The sequence below is a fragment of the Lepidothrix coronata genome, unplaced genomic scaffold (assembly GCF_001604755.1).
Source record: "Lepidothrix coronata isolate B3197 unplaced genomic scaffold, Lepidothrix_coronata-1.0 Scaffold156, whole genome shotgun sequence".
In the NCBI taxonomy this organism is placed as follows: Eukaryota; Metazoa; Chordata; class Aves; order Passeriformes; family Pipridae; genus Lepidothrix; species Lepidothrix coronata.
Window position 1 is genome coordinate 1,171,868 of NW_016690336.1, and position 21,857 is coordinate 1,193,724.

The 21,857-nt window shown below is 52.6% G+C and overlaps 1 protein-coding gene across 4 annotated transcripts in view; it reads left to right on the forward strand.

Moving 5' to 3' along the window:
* The window catches only part of LZTS3 (leucine zipper tumor suppressor family member 3), a 51,555-nt gene that overhangs the window by 12,349 nt on the left and 17,349 nt on the right, over nucleotides 1-21,857 (forward strand). For 2 of the 4 annotated variants that reach the window (XM_017829002.1, XM_017829007.1), the window contains exon 1: nucleotides 14,857-15,444. The exons of 1 other annotated variant lie outside the window; for it this stretch is intronic. The gene's annotated coding sequence lies outside the window, so the exon portion shown is untranslated. Of the gene's footprint in view, nucleotides 1-14,856; nucleotides 15,455-21,857 lie in introns of those variants that run through there. One more of the 4 variants, XM_017829003.1, reaches the window with a different exon arrangement.

Genomic DNA, 21,857 nt, shown 5'->3' on the forward strand with positions numbered 1-21,857 from the left:
TTCCTCTCCAAAGGTTTGCAAGGTTGGACACAATGAAATTCCCTCCTCCCTCTCTTCCCCAAAGCAGCCACATCCCGAGAGGAATTCAATGCCGCGTTTGAATCCATTCAAAACACGTCAGGGTCAAACCTTTATAATGCAACAAAGAAAATAAACCCAAAGACAAAAAGCTATTCTGGAGGAGGGGAGGGGAAGGAAGTGGCTCCCAAAATATCAGTGACAACCTTTCCTTTAACCCCAGCTGTGGGTTGGGGGTCTCTACACCGAGCAGGGCAGATGTGAAGCACATCCTTCTGCACCTTCCTCTCAGTGGGAGAAGGCCCCAGTGATCAAAGGGCAGAGTTTTGGGCAGGTTGGGTCAGGACCATGAGGATCTGGGTGCTGGAGAGGGGACATCTCTTGGTGGGAAGGCTCCTGCAGGGAGAAGGGGCTTGGCTGGCACCAAAGGACCATGGACCCACTGCTCTATCCCATCTCCTGAGGTCACACCTCCCTGGCCACATGGCTGTGTGGGTCAGCTGGTGGCTTTCAGAGGCTGTGTTGCTCCTGGCTGTGATCCCACCTGGATGTCCAGAGGCAGCTGGGCAGACTCCTGGTCCCCACATCTCCAAAACAGTTCGGGTTATGTTTTTCCTGCATTTCTGCTCTTAAGCTGGAACCACTAAGTGAGAGTCTACTGAGGGACACTTCAAGAACGGGCCTTTGAGCCATTCCCATTTGGGGTTAAAGCTCTGGCACTTGGGAAGAGATGGGGGAGGATTTGGAGCTGGAAGAGGGAGTGGGACTCAAACCAGAGACAACTGAAATCCAGTTGGATGGGAACAGACACACACACACACAAGGTCCTACTTTCTGCTGGGCATCTTATTCCAGTGGAGGAGGCACCTGCATGTATAGAAACCCTCACTGGCTGGGCTGAACCCCTAGAAAAGGACCCCAGGAAATCCCAGGAGAAGGAGGAGGGAGTGAGGATGCTCACTCAGCTCTCGATCCTGTCAAGCCCATCTCTGCTGACACATCTCAGCACCATCACCCCTGGCACTGGAATGGCATCACCCCCCGTGCCTGGGCTGTCCCTCAGAGGGTGACACAAACACAGGGTCTGTTTGGAGCAGTGCAGGGAAAGGCGATTTCCCCACAGCCCGTGACGTGTCTCAGGAATTTGTGGTCTGTGATGGGTGAGTCAACGTGAGCGGGAAAAGCTTGGCTATTTTTAGGACCACAGACATTTGGGGGTGTTTAACCCCTTGTCCCTCCTCCCTCAGTGGTATCTGAGCAGGGCCTTATTTGTGGGGCAGCCCCCCCCAGGCCAGGACTGGGGTCCAAGGCATCATCAGTGCAAGGCTGCCCTTGGCAAGAATGGCTCTGCAGAGACAGGGCCAGGTAAGAAGAGGGGAAAAAAAAGACCCTTCCCAGGGCAAACACGTGGTGCTTCCTGGGATGAAGGGGGCAGGATCAGGAAGAGGTTGAGAGCCATAAAGACAAGGCAAGACAAGGCACAGAGAGAATCACAGAGTCACTGAGGCTGGAAAACCCCTCTAAGATCATCGAGTCCAACCCTTAACCCAGCACTGCCAAGGCCAGCACTGACCCCTGTCCCCAAGCGCCACATCCACACAGCTTTTAAATCCCTCCAGGGATGGGGACTCCAACACTGCCCTGAGCAGCTGTGCCAGGGCTGGACAATCTTTTAAGTGATGAAATCTTCCCCAATATCCAACCTAAACCTCCCCGGGCACACCTTGAGGCTGTTCCCTCTCTTCCTGTCCCTTGGTCCCTGGGACTAGAGCCCGACCCCCCCGGCTCCCCCCTCCTGTCAGGGAGTTGCAGAGCCAGAAGGTCCCCCCTGAGCCTCCTTTTCTCCAGGCTGAGCCCCCCCCAGCTCCCTCAGCTGCTCCTGCTGCTCCAGCCCCTTCCCCAGCTCTGTTCCCTTCCCTGGTATTTTGTCCAAGCTCTACCTGCTTCTTCAAGTGCTCAGAAGTCTGTAGGTCTGTCTGCACCAGGGTGATCCCCCTGCTGTAAACACACATTTTTAAAACTCCTCACCAAGTCATGGAGAGTTTTCTTTCCTCCTCTTTTTCCCAGAGTTTTCTTTCCTCTTGGGACTAAGGGCCAGGTGGCATCATGGCATAGCACATGTTCAGGTAGCCAATGTCCCCTGGAGCTCAGTGTCCCCGTGACCCCTCTGTCACTCCCAGGTTCATGTGAACCAACAGCTCCTGCATTTCTTGGCATTCCCTCTCTGGGAGTCAACAGAACCCGCTGACCCCTCCAGCTTATCCACCTGCAAACGTGGCATCACGGGACTTGTCCAGCTTCCAGCTGGGCCCTGGGACAGCGTTGCCTCTGAGCCAAGAAACATCTTGTGCTCAAGCCCCAGGGCAACCACGGTTTGAGTGGCCTGGGATCCACCACACTGTGTTGCACCTGTCCTTTCCAGGGAATTCAGGTCCTTAGCATCTCCTCAAAGCCCAGGCTGCCTTTTCCTAGGGATGCTCTTCCTTCCCACAGCATTCTCAAAACATTAGCCACCACCTCCCCCTCCCCACCATCCCACCTTCCTGCTGGAGACAAGTTCCTCATCCTATCCTGCAGATTTAGGTCCCTCCACAACAGTTAATCCATCCTCAGCTTGGAAAATTCCCCGGTTTAATTTAGTTTGGCAAAATATGAAGGTGTTTGTGGCTTTTGGTTTGGAGGGTTTTTGGAGTTTGATTTGTTTTGGTTTTTTGGGGGGGATTGTTTGTTTGTTTGTTTGGGAGATTTTGGTTTTTTTGGTTTTGGGTTTGTTGTTGTTGTTCTTGTAGTTTTTAATGGGTTTTTTTGGTGGAGTGTCTTTGTAGTGTTATGAACACGAGACCCTCTGGGTTATAATCACTTGAGTTTTCCCAGATCTTTCTCCAACTCGTTGCCTTCCTGGGACAAAATGGGGGCACTTAATGTTTTAGGGATGAGCAGCAGGGAAAATCAATATGAACTTTTGAGCTCAATGACCTTAAAGGTCTTTTCCAACCCCAGTGATTCTATGAACAACTGGCAAGGATATATGGAAAAAGGTTGGGTTTGGTTTGACTGCCGCTTTATAATCCCTCAATGCACTCCCAAATTTGACTTCTCTGCAGTTTTCACTGGCTCCTGATAGATTTCTGATCCATGAACTTTACCCTGGAACACAGGTACCCACTGAACATCAACTGGATCCCATGGCAGGAGCTTCCCAGGCCACCCACCACTGTGTGAGGAAGGGCTTTCTTCCTTTTCTCCCTTTTCTCCCTGATTTCTGCCTTTACCTGCTTCCTAGTGGGTTTTTTTGGCTAATCCTTTTCCACACTGAAAAGGATTCAGAGATCCACATCTCTGTGTCATTTGACCCCACCTGTGATCCTGCTCCCAACTCCTGTCTGAAGCACTGCCCCAAAGCCACCTTGTAAAGCCTGTGAGCAATTTGTCAGCACAGATTCCTTTAAAAACCCGAGGAAAAACACTGGAAATCCTTGTGGTGTTTGAACAGGCAGATCTCAGGGAAGTCCCTGTCAGCAGCACAGGTGAGATGAGCGGCATGGGATTGCTCAGAGCCCAGACAAATTAATAAGGATGCTGTGCCGGGATGAATCCTGCCCCAAATATAGGAAGTGCAAGCTTGTAACATGTGCCAAGCTCCTCTGGAGCTTGTTTCACAAGTGCTTCCCATTTCACATGCACGCCTGAGGAATCCTGGGCTCAGCTCAGGGATGAGAGGAAAACAGAGGAGTGGAGAGACCAGCTGGTGGTTCAGCCCAGGCTGTGCCTTCTCCCTTGGCACATCCTTGCCCAGCACCATCACAAAGCACCAGGAATCCTTGCCTGGCTTTAGGCCATGGATGCAGGGCTGATTTGGGATGGATGGACACATCCATCCACCACACAAAGCACGGCAGTGGGAGCTGGGGTGGAGGTGTGAGGGTTGGTCACCAAGGTCTTCTCCTCATGCAGTGGGGGCTGGATGGATCCCAGAAGGATCCTTGGCTGATCCAGGGTGTATTTGCTGTTTGCTGAGTGCAAGGTGGTTATTCCAAGCAGAGCAGTCCTTCTGGGATTAAGGAAAAGAGTGTGGTCTGTGCTCAGGGAGGAGAGGGGAGGAGAGGACAAGGGCTGGGAACTGAAGGTCACCTCATCCACTTCTCCGCCTGTCCCTCCCAACCCCACAGCCACAAGTCAGGAAAGCTGTTGCTGAAGTCATTTGTCATCTCTAAGGCTTGGACCAGGATGGAAAAAAAGCCTGAATTCATGAAAATGCAGCCTGGGAAGAAAAGGAATGCAGGGTTATGGTCAGGATCTCTCTAAATGAGGATGAAAAGGCCAGAGGAATGGATGGATTCTGTGCATGGAGGCAGGAGAGGTGTCTTGCTGTGACTCCCTGGAGCAGGGATCATCCAGGAGTGCAGTGTCCCACCCAGAGTCAGCCCCAGAGCCAGCACTGCTACAGGGGGATTTCTACCCCATGTAACATGTACCACAAGTCCACTTAAAACCAGGATCTAGGAGCTCCTCCCTGGCCTTGCTTTACTTTTTCCAGACTTCTGGTCACAATATCCCATAAAGGATACTATAGGATTGCAAAGGATGCAGAGGAAAGGGATTTGTAGGGTTTTATGGGTTTTATGGAGAACAGCTCCCTAGGCTCAAAATCGCCAGCCTGGGAAAGGAATGTCTGAGAAGGTCTGTGCATAAGGCTCCTTAAAATCATCACTTTCAGAGAGAATAATCTCCCAATGTAATAACAAGGGATCTCAACATGTGGAAACACCAGCTAGACAGGGGTTAAAGGTTTCTCCTAAAATGTGTTTGGAGTTTTGGGGACCATGAGAAGGGGTGAGGTGTTCGTGGGACATGGAGGATCACACACCACGCTCCTCTGAGGGAGAGAAATGAGCTTGATCTGAGCATCTGTAGCTCTGGAGAAGATGCTCATGGGGTTTGGGATATAGATAAGACAGGAAAAACATCCTATAAATGAAAATCCAGTGTTCAATCCTCATCCAAAAGACATTTGTGGGTATCAAGGGCATCGGTGAGTTTGGAGAAGGCATCCTTGCTGCCTGCTGTTGAGGCAGGAGCAGAAGAAGAGGCATTTGGGACTTGATCCTGGCCATGAGAAGATTTGCAGTGCCTGACTCTACATGTCTACTCCAGCACAAGCCCAGAATAAATGTAGTGGGGCCTCATGGGCTGGTTCCCACTGATCTGGTTATCAGCAACTAAAACTAGATGGTCTTTAAGGTCCCTTTCAACCCAAACCACTCTGTGATTCTGTGAAAGGGGCCTGAGGCCCAAGGGGTGGTGAAGGAAAGAAAGCAGCTTTGTGTGGGGGACAGGTGACTCTTCTTTCTGCTTTGCCTTTGGCTTTTGGTCACCACTGGGAGACAGAATTTGGGCTTGGTCAGTGTTATCCTGACCTGGTAGATCTGCTCTCCTCTCCTGGCTGATGGTGAGCCAGGGACTGAATGGGCATGGTCAGCTTAGACCAGATGAGCTGGGTCCAAGCTCTTGGCCATTCCTCCTCATCCTTCCTAGAGCCTGAACTAGGAATTGCTGCATTCCTTTGAAAGCACACAATCACAGGATGGTTAAGGTTGGAAAAAAACCTCTAAGATCACCAAATCCAACCATTAACCCAGCACCTCTGTGGTCCCCACGAAACCACGTAAACCAGCCAGGAGTTTGTTTTCTCTTCTGCAAATCATTTACAGAATTGCTTTCCCTCTTTCCCTGCTCCCACACCATCTTTCTCCCCCTCTCTCCTTTCCACACAGAAAGATGTGCCCGTTGCTGTGTGATTGGGGTGTCATTCCCCATCTTCCCCCACTTCCAGCATCAGTAGGAATGCTGGAGTAGGAAAAGAGGAAGGGTTTTCTAAGTGTTCCCCAGGAGCACTGGGATGGAAGCAGCACCCTGGGAGCCAGGGAAAACCAGCTGGAAGCAGGGTTAGGGCAGGAGGGAAATGCCAGCAGGTTTTTATCCTGGGAGGTGCAGGCACAGAACACAACCCTTTGTATGTTTTGGGGTAAACCATCAGTCCATAATCTGCTCTGCAAAGCTCAGGTGAGCAATAAAAGTCACAAAGCCTGTAATGGGAGAGAGGAAAATTTTCCATTAAGGGACAGGATGATTGCTCCAGAGACACTTTCCAGCACCTTCCAGCGCCTAAAGGGACTCCAAGAGAACTGGAGAGGGATTTTGGACAAGGGCCTGGAGTGACAGGACAAGGGAGTGGCTTTAAACTGCCAGAGGGTAGGGTTAGATGGGATACTGGAAAGGAATTTTGCCCCTGAGGGTGGGGAGGCCCTGGCATGGGTTGCCCAGAGAAGCTGTGGCTGCCCCTGGATCCCTGGAAGTGTCCAAGGCCAGGTTGGAGCAATCTGGTCTAGTGGAAGGTGTCCCTGCCCGTGGCAAGAGCTTTAAGGTCCCTTCCAACCCAAACCATTCTGTGATTCCATGATTTTGACAGATGATGGTCATCTTCAGGCTGACTGGGGCAATGGAGAAAGGTTTTATATCAGCCATAGGGTGCTGTAGGTAAAGCACAAGAGGACACCAGGGCAGTGGAAAAAGGTTTGGGCTGGATAGGTCATCAGAGACATCATGGATTGATTGTGCATGTGCTGTCTGATCCTCTGGGTTTTCCTTTCCTGTAAAGACCATTCCTGATCACTGACAGATCCTGCAGCTCCTGGGAGTGGTTGTAAACAGGAGTAAAATGGTCTTTTTTTCTGGGCAGGTCTCACCTCACGTCCTCTGGGTTGTTTATTCAGTCATTACAGGGCAGCTCACGGTTTTCATTAGATCTGACCCCGATCACAGCTCTGCTGAGCTTTGTCATCCTCCCCTTTCTCCATCCTCCAGTTCTCTGTGTCTTCCAGGTGGAAATAATGCAGAACTGAGAAACAGGGAGGATTTGTCACCCCTCTCTACGAGTCCAGGATGGAGAGGGCGTTTTTCCACCTGAGGATGGTTCATCCAAGCTGGACACACACACACACACACACACACTCACACACACAACCCAACCAGAATCATTTTCTCACCAAGCCCTTGGGATGTTGGTGCTCAGTCCCACACTCCTGGCCATGCACAGCCCCACTTCCCACCAGAAGTTGTTGCTGGAGGAGTTTCTTTGGAGGAGATGTGGATGTATTTCCTCACTGTTTTCTTTGCATCGGAGCTGCTGGTGCTTTCCAGTGCTTTCAGGGTGGTGATGAGCAAATGGAAAATAAGAGAAAACCAAATCTATGCTTCATTCATCCTGCAGCCCTGCCCTAAAGCTTGTCCCATCTCCAGCTCCACATGAAAAGCCCTCCATCAAACCAAGGGGTTTGCAACCTCTCTTTCTGTTTCAAAGCACCTTTTTTTTCCTTTTTCAGAGGATCAGGAGGGATGGGAGAAGCGTTCAAAGCCCAAAGATGGTTCTGAAGTCCAAAGCTGGGCAAAGCAAAAGGGTTTGTTTCACACCTGTGACGGAGCAGAGAGCCCAGGAACCCGTGAGAGCCACCCCTCCCTGCAAATCAGGTCATTTATTCAGTGAGGGGAAAAAAGGTTTCCCAGGGCTCAGAGCACTAGGGCAGAAATCAAAGAGCATTTGAAGGAGGAGGGAAAGCCAAGCCCTGGCTTTGCCATTCCTGCCCTCCTGTTGGACCCCCACGGCCTGGCAGGCACCGAGGGAGGCCAGGAAAATATTCCACTCTTCACTCACCACTTCAAAACCTCGGAGCCACCCTTCCAGGGGGACTCGGGGCAGCTGCCACACCAAACTCCAGATATTTTCCTAGCTGGCAAATAAAAAAAAAAACAAACAAAAAACCCTCCATGTGCCCGTTGTCTGGCTCTGTAGCCAATGTACACGGAATGATAAAGCCCCTGGCACACATCTTGGGAGAGCTAAATATAGATTTTGGAAGGGAATGTGGTAATATTTCCTTTAGATGTGTGGTGCAGATGTAATTACTGCTCCGGAGATGCAGCCGCAGATGACGCAAGATGCCCTTATGTAATCAGCTTCATTATGCAGATATGGAAATTTTCCCTCCCTGGCCCGTCCCCTACTCTCCCCTCAAAGTCCTTCTTTTTGTTTTTCACCCTCAGCTCTCTGTGGCTCATCCCAAAGGCAATGGGGTGAGGTCCACAGGCTTCCAGAAGGGCAGTTCTGTGGAAAACCCATCCCTGGGTTTCCCAGTCTGTCATCCCTCAGTGAGGGAGCAAAAGGAGTTAATGGCTTGGAATCTGCTGAGTTGGCTTCAGCAGGGCTGGGAGAAGGCCCCTCTTCACCTGATGGACAGGAAGGGGGTCACGTTGGAGCCAGGTCTCCCCTGGCATCTGCTGTGGCTTGTCAGCAGACATCAGCATCCTCGGCCATCTGCTCTGTCCTCCCACTCTGGAGCAGCACCTGCATGGACAGTCCCCTGATCCCTCCCCAGGAGGGGCTGGGGGATGCCCAGGCTGCCAGGGAGCCACCGAGGAAAGCTGGTTTGTCATGGCAGGATGAAGGCTTGGTGGGACACCCTTGCTCCACAGGTTTGCTCCAGGGTGCAGGAGGATCTCCCAGGTGACCCACAAAGTCACTCCTGACAGGGTGAAATCACAGCATGGTCAAAGGTCTCCAGCCAAAAATGCTTCCAAGTCAGAGTGATTTTTGCCTAAACCACAGTGATTTTTGCCTGTGGATCCTTTCTGACTTTTGTCCATTTTGTTGCTCCAAATTCCCTCTGTCCCATTGCCTTTCTCCTGTGGCTGGACAGCCCACAGAGGTCAGAGCCATGGATATCTCCAGGACATAGGCTTTCTCCACCACCAGTGCCGGTCAGAGGGGACACAATCCCCTGGCATGACCAGTAAATCCTGCCTTGACCACAAACATTCAGGAATAAAGGTTGATAAGTATCCTGGAGGCATCACCCTGTACCTGCAGCACTCATGGCTGAGCACCCTGCTGGTCCTACCCTCTTCCATCCCTCTTCCTGGTCAAATCTGGGTCCTTCCCAGGAGAGAGGTGTCTCCTAGTTCTGGGCCATCCTGTCACCACCAAAATTGCAAATCTAGGTCATGAAGACCTTTCCTTCTCATTTTCTCCCCATGGCATCCGAGCCAGTGCATGGATTGAGGAGGATGAGCCTGGAGATGAACAAGCCTGAATCCTTCAGTGGCTGGGAAGCAGAGTTTAGAGAGCTGGGGAAGGGGGAATTGGCCATTCTAAAGAAAAGGAAGTGAGAGAGCTGGTGGCTGGAGCAGGACTGGAGACAAAACCACTGGCTCATCCACTGGGGAAACTGGTTTCCAGACACGGTTCAGTGCCAGTGACTGCAAAGGAATTTGTCTTCCGGGCAGGGAATACCCGCATTCCTCAGAGGACAAAGAAGCCATGGGGAAGGCAGTGGCTGGGGGATTGTTTATAGCACTCAGGCCATTTATTAACTGCAAATTCCCGGAGCTCAGGGCCATCAGCTGGTCATGGATTCAGATGGAATTTCAGCCCACACCCACCTCCAGTCAGCCTCAGCCCTCTCTGTGGGAGGGATCCAATACAGGGACTGTGTCAGCTGGGTCCTTGGGAGCTGGAAATGGAGTGTAGACCTTGGGTCCTACACAGAGGCTTCGCAGCCACCACAGAGGTGCTCCAGGCTCCCTGCTTGGTCTTCTGCTGCCCCTCCAGAAGCTCCTTCTTCCCAGGACTTTGGGATTCTCTTGCTTCTGCTCTCTTGCCCAGACGAGAGGTTGGCCTTGATGGGGCTGAAGCTGGATGGGACATCACGTGTACACAAACCTGATGAGAATCGAGCCTGATGTTCCTCCCTGAAAAAAAACCTCCCACCCTGAGCCAAGGGTATTGTGCCAAATCCCTAATTCCAGATATGGACAGAAATGGCACTTTCAAACAGGATCCATGAACACCTGGTGATTTCAGTGGAAATCCAGCCCTCCTGGCTGCCAGTTAGTTTGCTCCAAGTTATTTTTACCACACTTGGCCTGATCCTTTTGGACTGTGAATGGGAGGTTTATTTCCTTCATTCTGAATGAGCACCAAAAGACATTTAAGGAATGGCTTTAGACTAAAAGATGAGAGATTTAGATTAGACAGAGGAAAAAGTTCTTCTCTGTGAGGGTGGTGAGACTATGGCAGAGGTCATCCAGAGAAGCTGTGGCTGACCCTGGATCCCTGGAAGTGTCCAAGGCCAGGTTGGACAGGGCTTGGAGCAACCTGGGCTAGTGGAAGCTGTCCCTGCCCATGGCAGGGGGTGGAACTGGATGGTCTTTAAGGTCCTTTCCAACCCAAACCATTCTGAATCTATTATTCCATGATTCTAGAAGTTAGTTGGGAAACCTGGTAACACCTGGCATCCCCAAGGATTATTGGCCACTGGCCGCTGGAGACCTCGTTGGCATTGGCACCATTCCTGCCTCTCTTGGGGTCATCCAGCCAAGGCATGAAGGGAGAGCAGGAAGAAAGGACAACACTGCTTCCTCACACACTTTTTTTCCAATTCCTAAGTTTTAGATGAAGGTCTTGGCCGGCATTAACATGGTTTGATCTCCTGTGAGAGAAAAACATCTCCATCCAACCCTACAGGGGCTGTGAGGTCTGAGGGGCTGGTGAACCATACCCCACTTCCCCTGTTCCTCTCGTGAGCTGCAGGGAGGAAGATGGTCATTTAATGTTCATCTCTTCAGTTACAATGAGCAGGCACACGACAGGAGGCCCGTGTGGTTTGGGACTTTTACAGACCCTCTTGGAGGCACAGGGCAGGAAGGCCACATGGTTTGGGATTTTTACAGACCCTTTTATAGGCCTGACCCACATCCCATGGCCAAGCCACCACACCAGAGCACCCCAGCACACACACACCGAGCTTTCACCAGCTGCACATGGAGATGCAGGAGCCTGTCCTGATTTATGGGAAGACCTGGACCATGCACCAGGCTGTGGTTTGCCAGCACTGAGAGGCTTTGTCTGCCCTGTGTGGATACAGGAGGAGACAGCTTATACCAGCAGGGATGTTTTTTTCCAGAATAGGAAACCATCCCTCTGGATGACTAAACCAGAATCTTTTGGCTTGTTCATGTTGGCTCAAGCTGAGCAGGCAGCTGTTAAGGATTGGAGACAGAAAGGGTCCCCCAGTGCAGCAGCTGGCATCAGCCCAGCTTTGTGGTGCCAACCCAGCCTCAGGACCCCCTGCCATGCCCTGTGGCAGCTTGGAGAAGGTCCTCTCCCACCCCCAGCTCTGTGTGGGTGTGGAGGGGCCTCCCATGGGCTCAAGTTATTCCACTTAACGAGCAGGAGCAACCTCTCTCAGCATCTGAAGTTCCATCCCAGTGCGGTGGTGGGATGTCACCGTGCAAGTGCTGGGGTGGGTGAACCCCCAGCTACTGAGAAGTTTTGTGGCATCATGTAACCCCTTTTCTTCTTGCCCAAATAAATACTCAGTGTCCACCTTTCTGTGACACTTTTCCTGGGAGCTCATCCCCAGAGCTTGCTTGGGGATTTCATCAGCTTTGGTTGGATTTTCTGGAATGGCACAGCCATGCTCCCCTCCCCTGTGGCCCCTGTGATCCCTGCAGGGCACCCACATCAAATCAGACAAAGCATCATCTCTGCAGGAACACAGGGAAACCCTCGGATGTTTGACACCCATTGAGTGAAAGCAGGATCAGGCCCTTGCTCTGAAGATCAGCATGGAAATCTCTGCTCTAATAACAGACAGTGGGGAAGAGCTTCAAACAAAGCCTGGTGAGGAGGTGCTGCAGGAGTTCTGGGTTCAGCATTCAAGCTCTTGGATGTCAAGCACTTACCAAGCACAGTCAGTTCACAGCTGAGGTCTGGAGCTGGGTTTATGCTGTTGTGATGCTGGTTGGAAAGCTCTGGAGGCCTCCAGCCCAACTTCACAGCCCAAGCAGGACTGTCATCATCACCAGACCAGGCTGGCCTTGACATTTCCCAGCCATGGCACTAAGACATCCCGGGATGGGGATGCCTCCACCTCACTCACAACCTCACAGTATGTTCAGGAGCCAGGTGACCCTTATTTAGGAATTTTTTCTGCTCCTCAAGGCTTTGGAAATGATCTTCCCTCTAAATAAAGGAGTCTGAGTGGAGAAAGGAGGAAGGCTCTTGCTCACATCGGGATGTTTTGCACTGAGAACTTGCTCCCCAGAGCTTTAAAGGAAGAAATCCCGATGCAGGGAGTCGATGTCTCTGCTCCCATTTCCATCTCCTCCTCCACTTCACCACATGCCTGAGCAGATTGATGCTTTCTGCTCGTGTTCCCCAGGGAAAGTCCTGGGCCAGGGATGCTCCTTCAGGCCTCACTGCCTGTTTTTCTCCTCTGATTATAATCTAAAGCTGCACCAGGAGAGGCTTAGATTGGACATTAGGAAGAAATTCCTCACAGAAAGGGTGATCAGACAATGGAAGGGGCTGCCCAGGGAGGTGGTGGAGTCCCCACCCCTGGAGGTGTCCAAGGAATGACTGGATGTGGCACTCAGTGCTCTGGGCTGGGAGACAAGGTGGGGATGGGACACAGGTTGGACTCGATGGTCTCAGAGGTTTTTTTCCAACATAACTGATTCTGTGATTCAGGGCAGAAAACATGTAACCAGTTCTGCAGCTGCAGTCCAGGGATCTCTGGGATCTTTGGGATCTTGACATGAAATGGCTCCAAGAGAAAGGGGATCACCCTGCCAGGGGGGGCTGCTCAAAGTGTGCCACTTCTGCAAGGAAAAGGGAAAGGAAAACAGAAGGATACAGGGAAAAAAGAGTTTGGGTTTAATAGAGTCTATTTTTCTTTTCCTCAAGAGGTGGATGTTTGAAGCCTCTTCCCCAAGGTAGAAGGGGGATTTTCAGGGGGATAACTCCAACCCAGGCTGGAGGTCACCTCGTGAGGTTGGGTCTGGGTGCACAGTCCAACCATGGCCACCCAAAAAGGGCAGTGCAGACAGATAAACCCCCCCAAAGGGGTGAGACCAGGTCTTGGTGGTTCTGCCCATGGGGACAGGGAAACACAATGCCCTGGATGCAGCATAAAGGGATGCTGGATGCCAACTGGGGGGTCTCTGCTGGCTCTCAGAGGTGGTGGAGGGACTCTGGGGGTGGTGACTCTGGAGGGTGGAGAGGTTCACATCTCAGAGACAGGAGACCTGGCTTAGAAATGGGAGTTCAGGGTTCAAAAGTTTATGACTTGCCTGAGAGCGCCAGGAGCACGGGTTATCCCGGCGTTTCCAGCATCCTCCAAAGTCTCTCCTATCATGATTTATTCATCTGTGGGAAGAACTAAGACATAACTCAGCTCCCAAAGGGAGAACGAGCACAGCCTAAACCAGCTGCCTGTCTCCTGTGAGCTCTGCCCAGCCTGGGCCTGCTGCAGCTCCATGCCGTGATCCAAGGGCTCCTGCTTGGGCAGCTTCCCCAAATCCCACTGGGGAGGAGGGTCCACATCCTGACAAAGCTCCTGGATCAGCTCTGGTTATTGCAGGAGCAGTTCTTGGCTGCTTCCAAGGTGCACACGCTGGGAATCTTCTGGCAACGCAGAAACCCGCCTGTTTCTTGGAATTCTTTGCCTCTGGAGTTAAAGGGCAAAATTAAGAGTTTGAGTCTCCACAGGGACCCATTCTGGTATAATTTACACCTTCCCCACGCACCCCAGCAGTGTGTTTTGCCCTGGTTTAAATGCACTATAACCCATAGTTGATTCTTTTAGCATTATTGGTGTTTTACTGCTCTTGCTGCTGTTTGCCCACCGATGCCAAGGCTGTTTGTGAGGCTCCAACCGGTGACTCCTTTGATCCACAGACATCCTGCCAACACAAAATTCACTTGAGCAAATAAGTCTAAATTAGTGGCAGCTTTGTGTGGCTTTATTTCTCTCCCTTCACCACTGCAAATAATCCCATGTAAGTGCTGAGGCCAGAGGGCTCCCGATGGGAATCCTGATTGCTCTCAGCGCTGGCAGCTGGAAAAGTAGGAGAAGGAGCTCTGGACCATCCTGTATCACTCTGCTCTGAATAATGGGGGGGGGGGTTGGATGGCAAAGCAGAGAGAGCAGAATCCAGGTCCAGCTTTTATCCAGGCTGGATGGGGCTTGGAGCAACCTGGTGTAGTGAAAAGTGTCCCTACCCATGGAATGGGCTAAATGGGCCCCATGGATGGAGCTAAATGATCTTTAAGGTCCCTTCCAACCCAAACAATTCTGGGATTCTATGGACACAACATCCTATTCACCCAATTCTCTGCCCCTCTGTTAGGAAGACCCCAAAATAACTATTTGAGGGGAAACAAGATGGTTTGAGCCATTCCTTCTTTGAAAAAGCCAAGTTGTCAGACCCCAAACTTCCAATTTGAGCAAAAACAAGCTGTCAGACCCTCAAATCCCTATTTGTGCAAAACCAAGCCGTTAGACCCCAAAATCCCCATTTGAATAAAAGCAGGCAGTGAGACCCCAAATCTCTATTTGGGAAAACCCAGCTGTTGGACCCCAAAATCCCCATTTGAGCCAAAACAAGTCATCAGACCCAAACTCCCACACACCCATTTGAGCAAAAAGAAGCCATCAGACCCTAAAGCCCTCATCTGAAAAACAAAAAACAAAATAACAACAAAACCCAAACAAAGAAACAAAAACCCCCACCAAAACAAAACAAAAAAAAACCCACAAAAAAACAATAACAAAAAAAACCCCACAAAAACGCCAAAAACAATCAAACAAAAACAAAACAAAAAAAACCCCAACAACAAAAAACCCCACAAAATATAAAAATTGAAAAAAAAACAACACACACACACAAAAAAATTTAGCTGTTGGATGCCTTGGGCCCCTAAATTCCTTATTTGAGCAAAACCAATCATTCAGGCCTCAAAAATTCCCTATTTGAAAAAACCCAGCTGTCTGGTCCCCAAATCCCCATCTGAGCAAAACCAAGCTGTCAGACCCCAAATTCCCATTTGGAGAAAAACAGGCAGTTCGACCCCAAAATCCCTGTTTGAGCAAAACCAAGTTTTCAGATCCCCAGACCCCTATGGGCACCAAAAGAAGCCGCCAGACCCCAAAATCCCCATTTGAAAATAAGAAAGGCAGAGTCAGACCCCAAATCCCTATTTCAGGAAAACCCAGCTGTGAGACCCCAAAATGCCCATCTGAGCGAAACCAAGCCATCAGTACCCCCCCAAATCCCCAAATCTGAGCCGGACGGAGCCGTCCCTCCCCAAAATCGCTGCCGGAGGTGGGCACAAAGAGTTAAACTCCCGCGGGCGCCGTGGCCAATCCCACCGAGCAGAGGGCAGCCCTTGGCCCCGGCCCAGCGGCAGGTTGCTCTCCGCAGGTATTATTTTGGAATTTTTTTCCCGGGATACCGGGCAGCGAAACAATGAATTTCGAGCTCGCCGAAGGATGGGGGAGCTGCAGGACGGACCCCTGGGCTGCCCAGGTAAATCCCGGTGGGTGCTTTTTTCCGGGAATCTTTCCTTTCCTCTCCTTCCCCCCTTCCGTCGGGTGTCTTTGTTTGGGGCCAGGCAGGGGAGCGAAGGGTTTTTTGGTGGATTAAGTGCGGGCTGAGCTGGTGGGACACTTTGCAGGTGATTTTTTGGGGTGGGACCTCTCCAGCGGGCTGGGGTGGGAGCGGGGATGGGGTGCACGGAGGTGGGGTGATCAGGATGGGGGAAGCTGCTATTTCCCCCCCTCCTCTGAGCTCCCCCTGGATCCAGCTGGCAGCTCCCAGCACCGAGACCTTGCACCCCAGTGGGTTTTTGGGGCACCGCTCCGGTTTAGCTGGCGGTGGGGACAAGCCACCATGGGGACAAGCCAGCGCGGGGACTCGCTCCACGCGTGGTGTCCGAGGAGGAGCGAAAGCGCTTCCCGGGCTGGCTCCGCGCTCTTGAAATTCCTCAGGGCGAGTTAATGATAAATCCCGGCCGGGCTGGCGGCGTGGGAGGCGGGTGGGAGCCGGTGGAGGGTCCCCTTGTTGTTCTTCCTGCGGGGACAGAGGTTTGGGAAAGGTCTGGGAATGGCAGAGCCGGGCAGGGCTCGCGGGGGCCGCTGCTTGGAACCCTTCCCGGGTGATGGATCATCCCAAAGGGCAGGATCGGCCCTCCCCCTGCAACACCACGTGCAGGGCAGGGGTCTCGATCCTGCAGGGATCTAGGGGGATCTGGTGACTCCAGCGCTCGGGGCCAAGGAGTGGGGCTGGAGCAGGGGGTCACATCGGGATCCCTGGGATGTGGGCATGTCTGAGGATGCTCAGGCAGGTGCCTGGGGTGCCAGGCAAGGCACTGCCAGCTCCATGCTGGGGAATTTCCAGGGGCAGCAGCACCGTGCAGTGAACCAGGAGCTCCCTCATACCCCTCGGATCAGGGAGCACCACGGGATCAGCCGGGAGCAGGTTGTCTCCAGTCACATTGCCAAAGAGGTTTTGGTGGATTAGTGTAGGGCTGAGCCAGTGGGACCCTTTGCAGGTGTTTTTTGGGGATGGGATGAACCCACTGCGCTGTGTTTGCACCAGGGGGTCAGAGCAGGGATGGGGTGCTCCAGGTGAGGAAAACTCACCCTGGATCCAGTAGAATCCCCTTAGCAAGGGGAAACTGAGGCACACAGGGCTGGGATGACCTCAAGTGCTCCAGCCCATGGCATGGAGCATCCCAGATGCTCAGCCCCACAGCCAGCACTGAGGCTGCTCCATCAAACTGCCCTTTCCCTATACCGAGTGAATTCCGGGAATTTTCCTTGTCCACCGAAGTTGGTGTTTTCTGGGCAGCCACTGGGATCTTACTGGGGACAAGGGCACAACCAGCACTGAGCATCTTCTGAGGGCAGCCACAAGGGCAGGTGGGCACAGGTGAGACCGTGGCCTAACCCTTCCTGATGGACACCTGGGATTTGGGATGGCACTTTGGGCTGGGCTTGAAACCACTGTGTCCCACTGGCATTCTACCCCTTGGGATGATGGGGACAGAGATGGCATGTCATGGAAAATCCCTCCTAGCTGCCCTCAGGTGCATCCTGGGGGATCCAAAATCCAGGGCTCTGACAGCAGACAGGGAAAAGGGGGGTAAATTCCCCTGAGGGTGAGGACTCTGGTCAGGTGGACAGCCCTGGTGTGGCTTCCCAAAACCTCCGTGGCAGGATAATTCGTGGTGGGAGGGTCCTTGGGGGTCTCTAGACCAGCTCAGTGCTGAAGGCAGACTGAGCTATGGCACCAGACCCTGCTTGGTCCCTTCAGGGCTTGAAATACTCCCAGGATGGAGCCTAAAAAGCCTCCCTGGGACCCTGTACCTTGGAGATGCACCTTGTCACACCTCCAGGTCACCTGCTGAGGTTTCTCTGGGGCGTTGCTGCAGCCTCCACAACAACTTTTTATTTCTTTCCTTACTGGAGCAGCTTGAGATCAGTGCAGCCTGCCAGGTGCTTGTCTTTTAATCCCACACCTTTGCCTGCTCCTTTTGGATCCAGAAAATCCAGTGGGTTAAAACTGGGAACGCCCTGAGATGAGCTGGGGTGGAGGTGGGCTTGGGACAGGCAGAGCAGCTTGTTCTGGATGAGCAGTGGCAATGCCCAGATGGATTTATTGATTATTTTGCTGTCCACAGAGGGCTTTCCAGGCAGCTGGGGGGGTGTTCATTCCAGGAGCACCCTGAGGGAGCGGGGAGGGGGAAGGAGGACAAGCAGGACACAGAGCCAAGGCCATGTGCAGATTGTGGCCGTGCTTTGCCGTGATTCCCCTCCCGCCACTTCCCGGGGGACAGGGAGGGGTGGCACTGGACTGTGTCCCTTAAACACAGAGCAACTGAGGAGGAAAACTGATAGCAAAGGGGGAGGATTGGCAGGGAAGGTGGAGCTGGAGCAGGCTGCACTATTCGGGCTTTGTGGGGGAGAACAATGGGGCCTTTATTGGGGAAGGGAGGTGGCTGCTGGCAGGGACAGTTTGGTACACAGAGTGTCCCTTGGCCAGATGGGGGGACAGGGCACTGGCATGTGGGCTGGGACAGTTTGGTACCCAGTAGTCAGCTGTGGGGGCAGGGAACTGGGACATGGGGTGGGACAGTTTGGTGCTCAGCATGTCCCTTGGCCAGGTGGGGGGTTGGGAAAATGTGGGATGAGACAGTTTGGTACCCAATGCGCCCCTTGGCCAGCTGGGGGAATGTGGAAATGGGATGTGGGATGAGATAGTTTGGTACCTTGGCCAGCGGGGGGGAGATGGGAAAATGGGATGTGGGATGTGGGATGAGACAGTTTGGTACCCAACGTGTCCCTTGGCCAGCTGGGGGAACATGGAAATGGGGCATGGGGTGGGACAGGTAACCAGTCAACTGAGGGGACAGGGAAATGGGATGGGACAATTTGGAACCCATCATGTCCTTTGGCCAGAAGGGGAGACAAGGAACAGAGGCATGGGACATGGGATGGAACAGGTTGGTACCCAGAATGTCCTTTGGCCAGCAGTTGGGACAAGGAATGGGGACATGGGATGTGGGATGGGACAGGTTGGTCCCCAGAGCTGTAGGAAACTGGGACACAGCAGATGAGACAGGGGACGGGCCAGCTGGGTACCAAACATATCCTTGGGTGGTGAGACTTGTCCCAGAGTGTCACTACAAGCCCCACAAACATGACTCTCCTTGATGTGGGTCACCCCTCCCAAATCCTTTGGCAACCGGAATTGCGGTGGGTGGTTTATGGGAGCACGTCGGGCTGGCTCTGGGGACCCTGGGGACCCTCACAGCTGGGAGTGAGGAGCATCCCAAGGTGGGAACATCCTGGACCAAGTGCTGCCACCTACTCCAGCCCTTGGCAGAGGGGCTTTGGGGATGGAGGAATGCATCAATCCCGACAGGCTCTCCCTCAGCAGCTCAAGGAGAGCTCCCCCCGAAGAGCCGCCTGAGCCTTTTCATCTCATCTCTTTTGTTTCAGGCTTATTATGTAAATAGCTGCTGCGGCCCCCATAATGAGAAAGTGGTTTCCCAGAATACAAAAAGCTGTAATTATCTCATTAGCAGGCGGAAAGGAAAAGGAAATGTTTCTGAGCCACTCTCGCTTTTATTTCCCACAGAAGCTCCAGGAAGAGCAGCCCCCGAAATGGGGTCCTGCCTGCCCCCAACCCTGCCACCCACACCTGAGGCTGACACCTTTTCAGGAGGGAAAAGCAGAGCGTGGTCCTCGTGTCCCAGAAATAGGCTTGTACTGGGAGGGTGGGCAGCTTTTAACTGGGCCCAGTTACTCAGAGGATGCTGCTCCCTGTGCAGACCCCTCAGTGCTCTCAGATGCTGGGAAAGGAGAGGGGGGTCAAGGAGGGACAAAGCCCCAAACTGGATGTTCCTCAGCAGGACTCCCAAGCTGGGATGGTAGCACAGAGCTTCAGGATGGATTTCTGGGGCTGCATGCCTGCAGCAGTGTGATGGAAATAGCCTTAGGATACATGGAGGCTGCTCCCAGGAGAAGCCACGCAGGATGGCTTTGGTGTTGCTTTGCTTTCTGAACTCAGGCATTCCTTGCTTCCAGCTAAACAGAGTTACAAAGGTCCCTGCAAAGTGCCTCGGGGCTCCAGGCAGGGGCTGCTGCTTGCTGAGGTCTCCAAAACCCCTTTCTGGAGGGGTTTGCTTCCACCCACACTCTGTTCCTCAACCCTGATCATGGCACAGGATGGTTTCATGCAGAAACACCCCCCAGACCTTCTCCCCAGGGCTCGTCTCGTTCCGTTCTCCACCCAGCCTGTCCTTGTGCTTGGAATTGCCCCGGTCCAGGTGCAGGAGCTGCAGGATCTCCCAGGCCACGGGGGCTTGGGGTGAGAAAACAACTTTCCACTCATTTTAACCTGAAAATCCAACCCCAGATCTTAAGTTTCTGTAGCCCAGCAGCAACTACAGAATGACTGAATGGTTCAGGTTGGAGGGAGCCCTGGAGGTCACCTGCTCCAACCTCCCTGCTCAAGCAGGGAACCCTGGAGCGCGTTACTCGGAATTGTGTCCAAAAGTAAATCCAGCCATAAATCCTTTGCACAGAGGGATGGAAGATGTGCAGACACTCATCGACCCCATGGCCCAAGAGGTGTCTGGAGGTGGCTACAAGAACTTGCCACTCCTTGACCCTCCAACCTGCCTTCCTGAGTTTGCCCTTTAGCAAAAAATATCCCCATAGCAATGCTCCCGTGCCCTTCAGCAGGGATAAATGGGAAAAAGAGAGGTTTGTGTCCCAGGAAAGCAGCAGGAGTTGTTCATTTGACTTCGTCTGGCTTTCAGTTGTGGAAAAATCTTGTGGTTGAGGAGCCTGAGATGTGCATGTTTTTGCCGACAGGTTCAAGTGTGTTTGTGTTGTATTCCAGAAGTGGAGGAAAACCTGGCAGCCACTGAGCCAGGATGGTGGAGTGGGGGGAAAAGGAGCTGGAGGAGGTGCAGAAAAGAGCCACAAGAATTACTTGAGGGCTGGAAAAAATGCCTGTGAGAGACAAGAAAAGCTCATTCCGTTCCCCTCTTCAAGACTGAGCCACTTGAGAAGGGGGTAGGAGAAAAGGAGGTGCCGGATAGGAGGGGAGCTGTGGTGTCCCTGCCTCCAGAACCAATCCCAGTGGAGGTGCTCTCAGCCAGGTTTGGGTCCAGCATGGCCATAAGGAGGTGACATGTGACAGTCTGTGACACACAGGAGGCAGAGCAGTAGCTGAATGGTCTTTTTGGAGGTTGTGATGTGCAAGGAGAGGCTGAGGCTGTTTGCTCAGCCTGGAGAAGAAGAGGGATGGGACTAAGAGGGACAAGAAGAGAGGGCTTCAAGTTGCACCAGGGAGGTTTAGATTGGATATTGGGGAAAATTTCTTCATGGAAAGCATGGTCAAGCTCTGGCACAGCTGCCCAGGGCAGTGTGGGAGTCCCCATCCCTGGAGGGATTTAAAGCCGTGTGGATGTGGCACTTGGGGACATGGGTCAGTGGTGGCCTTGGCAGTGCAAGGGGAATGGTGGGACTCTACGATCTTAAAGGTCTTTTCCAACCTTCCTGGTTCTGTGATTCTATGACTCTATGATACATTGGCCGAGTGCAATTGCAGGTCTTGTGTTTCAGTGGTGGTTTTTCTCCAGGGTCTGTTAATGCTTCACTGGACACAGGTGGTTTTGCTCCCTACAGAGCCTGCTGTCTTCTCACTGCTAATCCATGACTGCCTTCTCACTGCTAATCCATTACTAACCCATTACTGCCCTTCCCTCTCCATGTATTTTTCTGGAAGAAGCCGAAATCACTACAGCAATTTTTTTTTCCAACCTTTTTACGCTGTTTCCAACCTGCTCCACCACCCCAGGACGTGTTGACTTCTTTTTCCTCCAGCCAACCCAGCCCCTTGGCGCTGCCGCCAACAAACTGGCAGAGCCCACCAGAGCCCCTAAACACTGGGCAGGTGCAGGCCCTATAGCCCTAAAAAACCAGCACCACGAAGCACGTTTGTTATCGCGTCGGTAATTGCCTGCTCATTAAAACCGACACAAACAAACCTGCGCCCGTTGAAGGTCACGGGCACACCTGTTACCACGGTGAGGAGGGGGAATTTTTGACCTTCAGATGCCTTTGTTGCCCGTCCTGCCAGCACCACATGCCTGGGGTGGCGCGTGTGCCAAGGCACTGCCTTGCTCCGGGGCTGTTTGCCGGAGCTCCCTCTGCCCAGGCCCGGTGATTGATTTCCCTCTCCCGTGGCACAGTGCCCAGGTATGTCTGTCTCCCCCAAGGCCTTTGTTACGAGAGTGTTAACAATTAACCTGCTCAGGCAGAAACAGAGCCAGGCCCCCATAATTTAGTCTTAGTTAACCATTCAGCTGCTTATCTGAAAGTGATTTTTAATTCTGTTTAACTGGAAGGCAATCGCTAACTCAT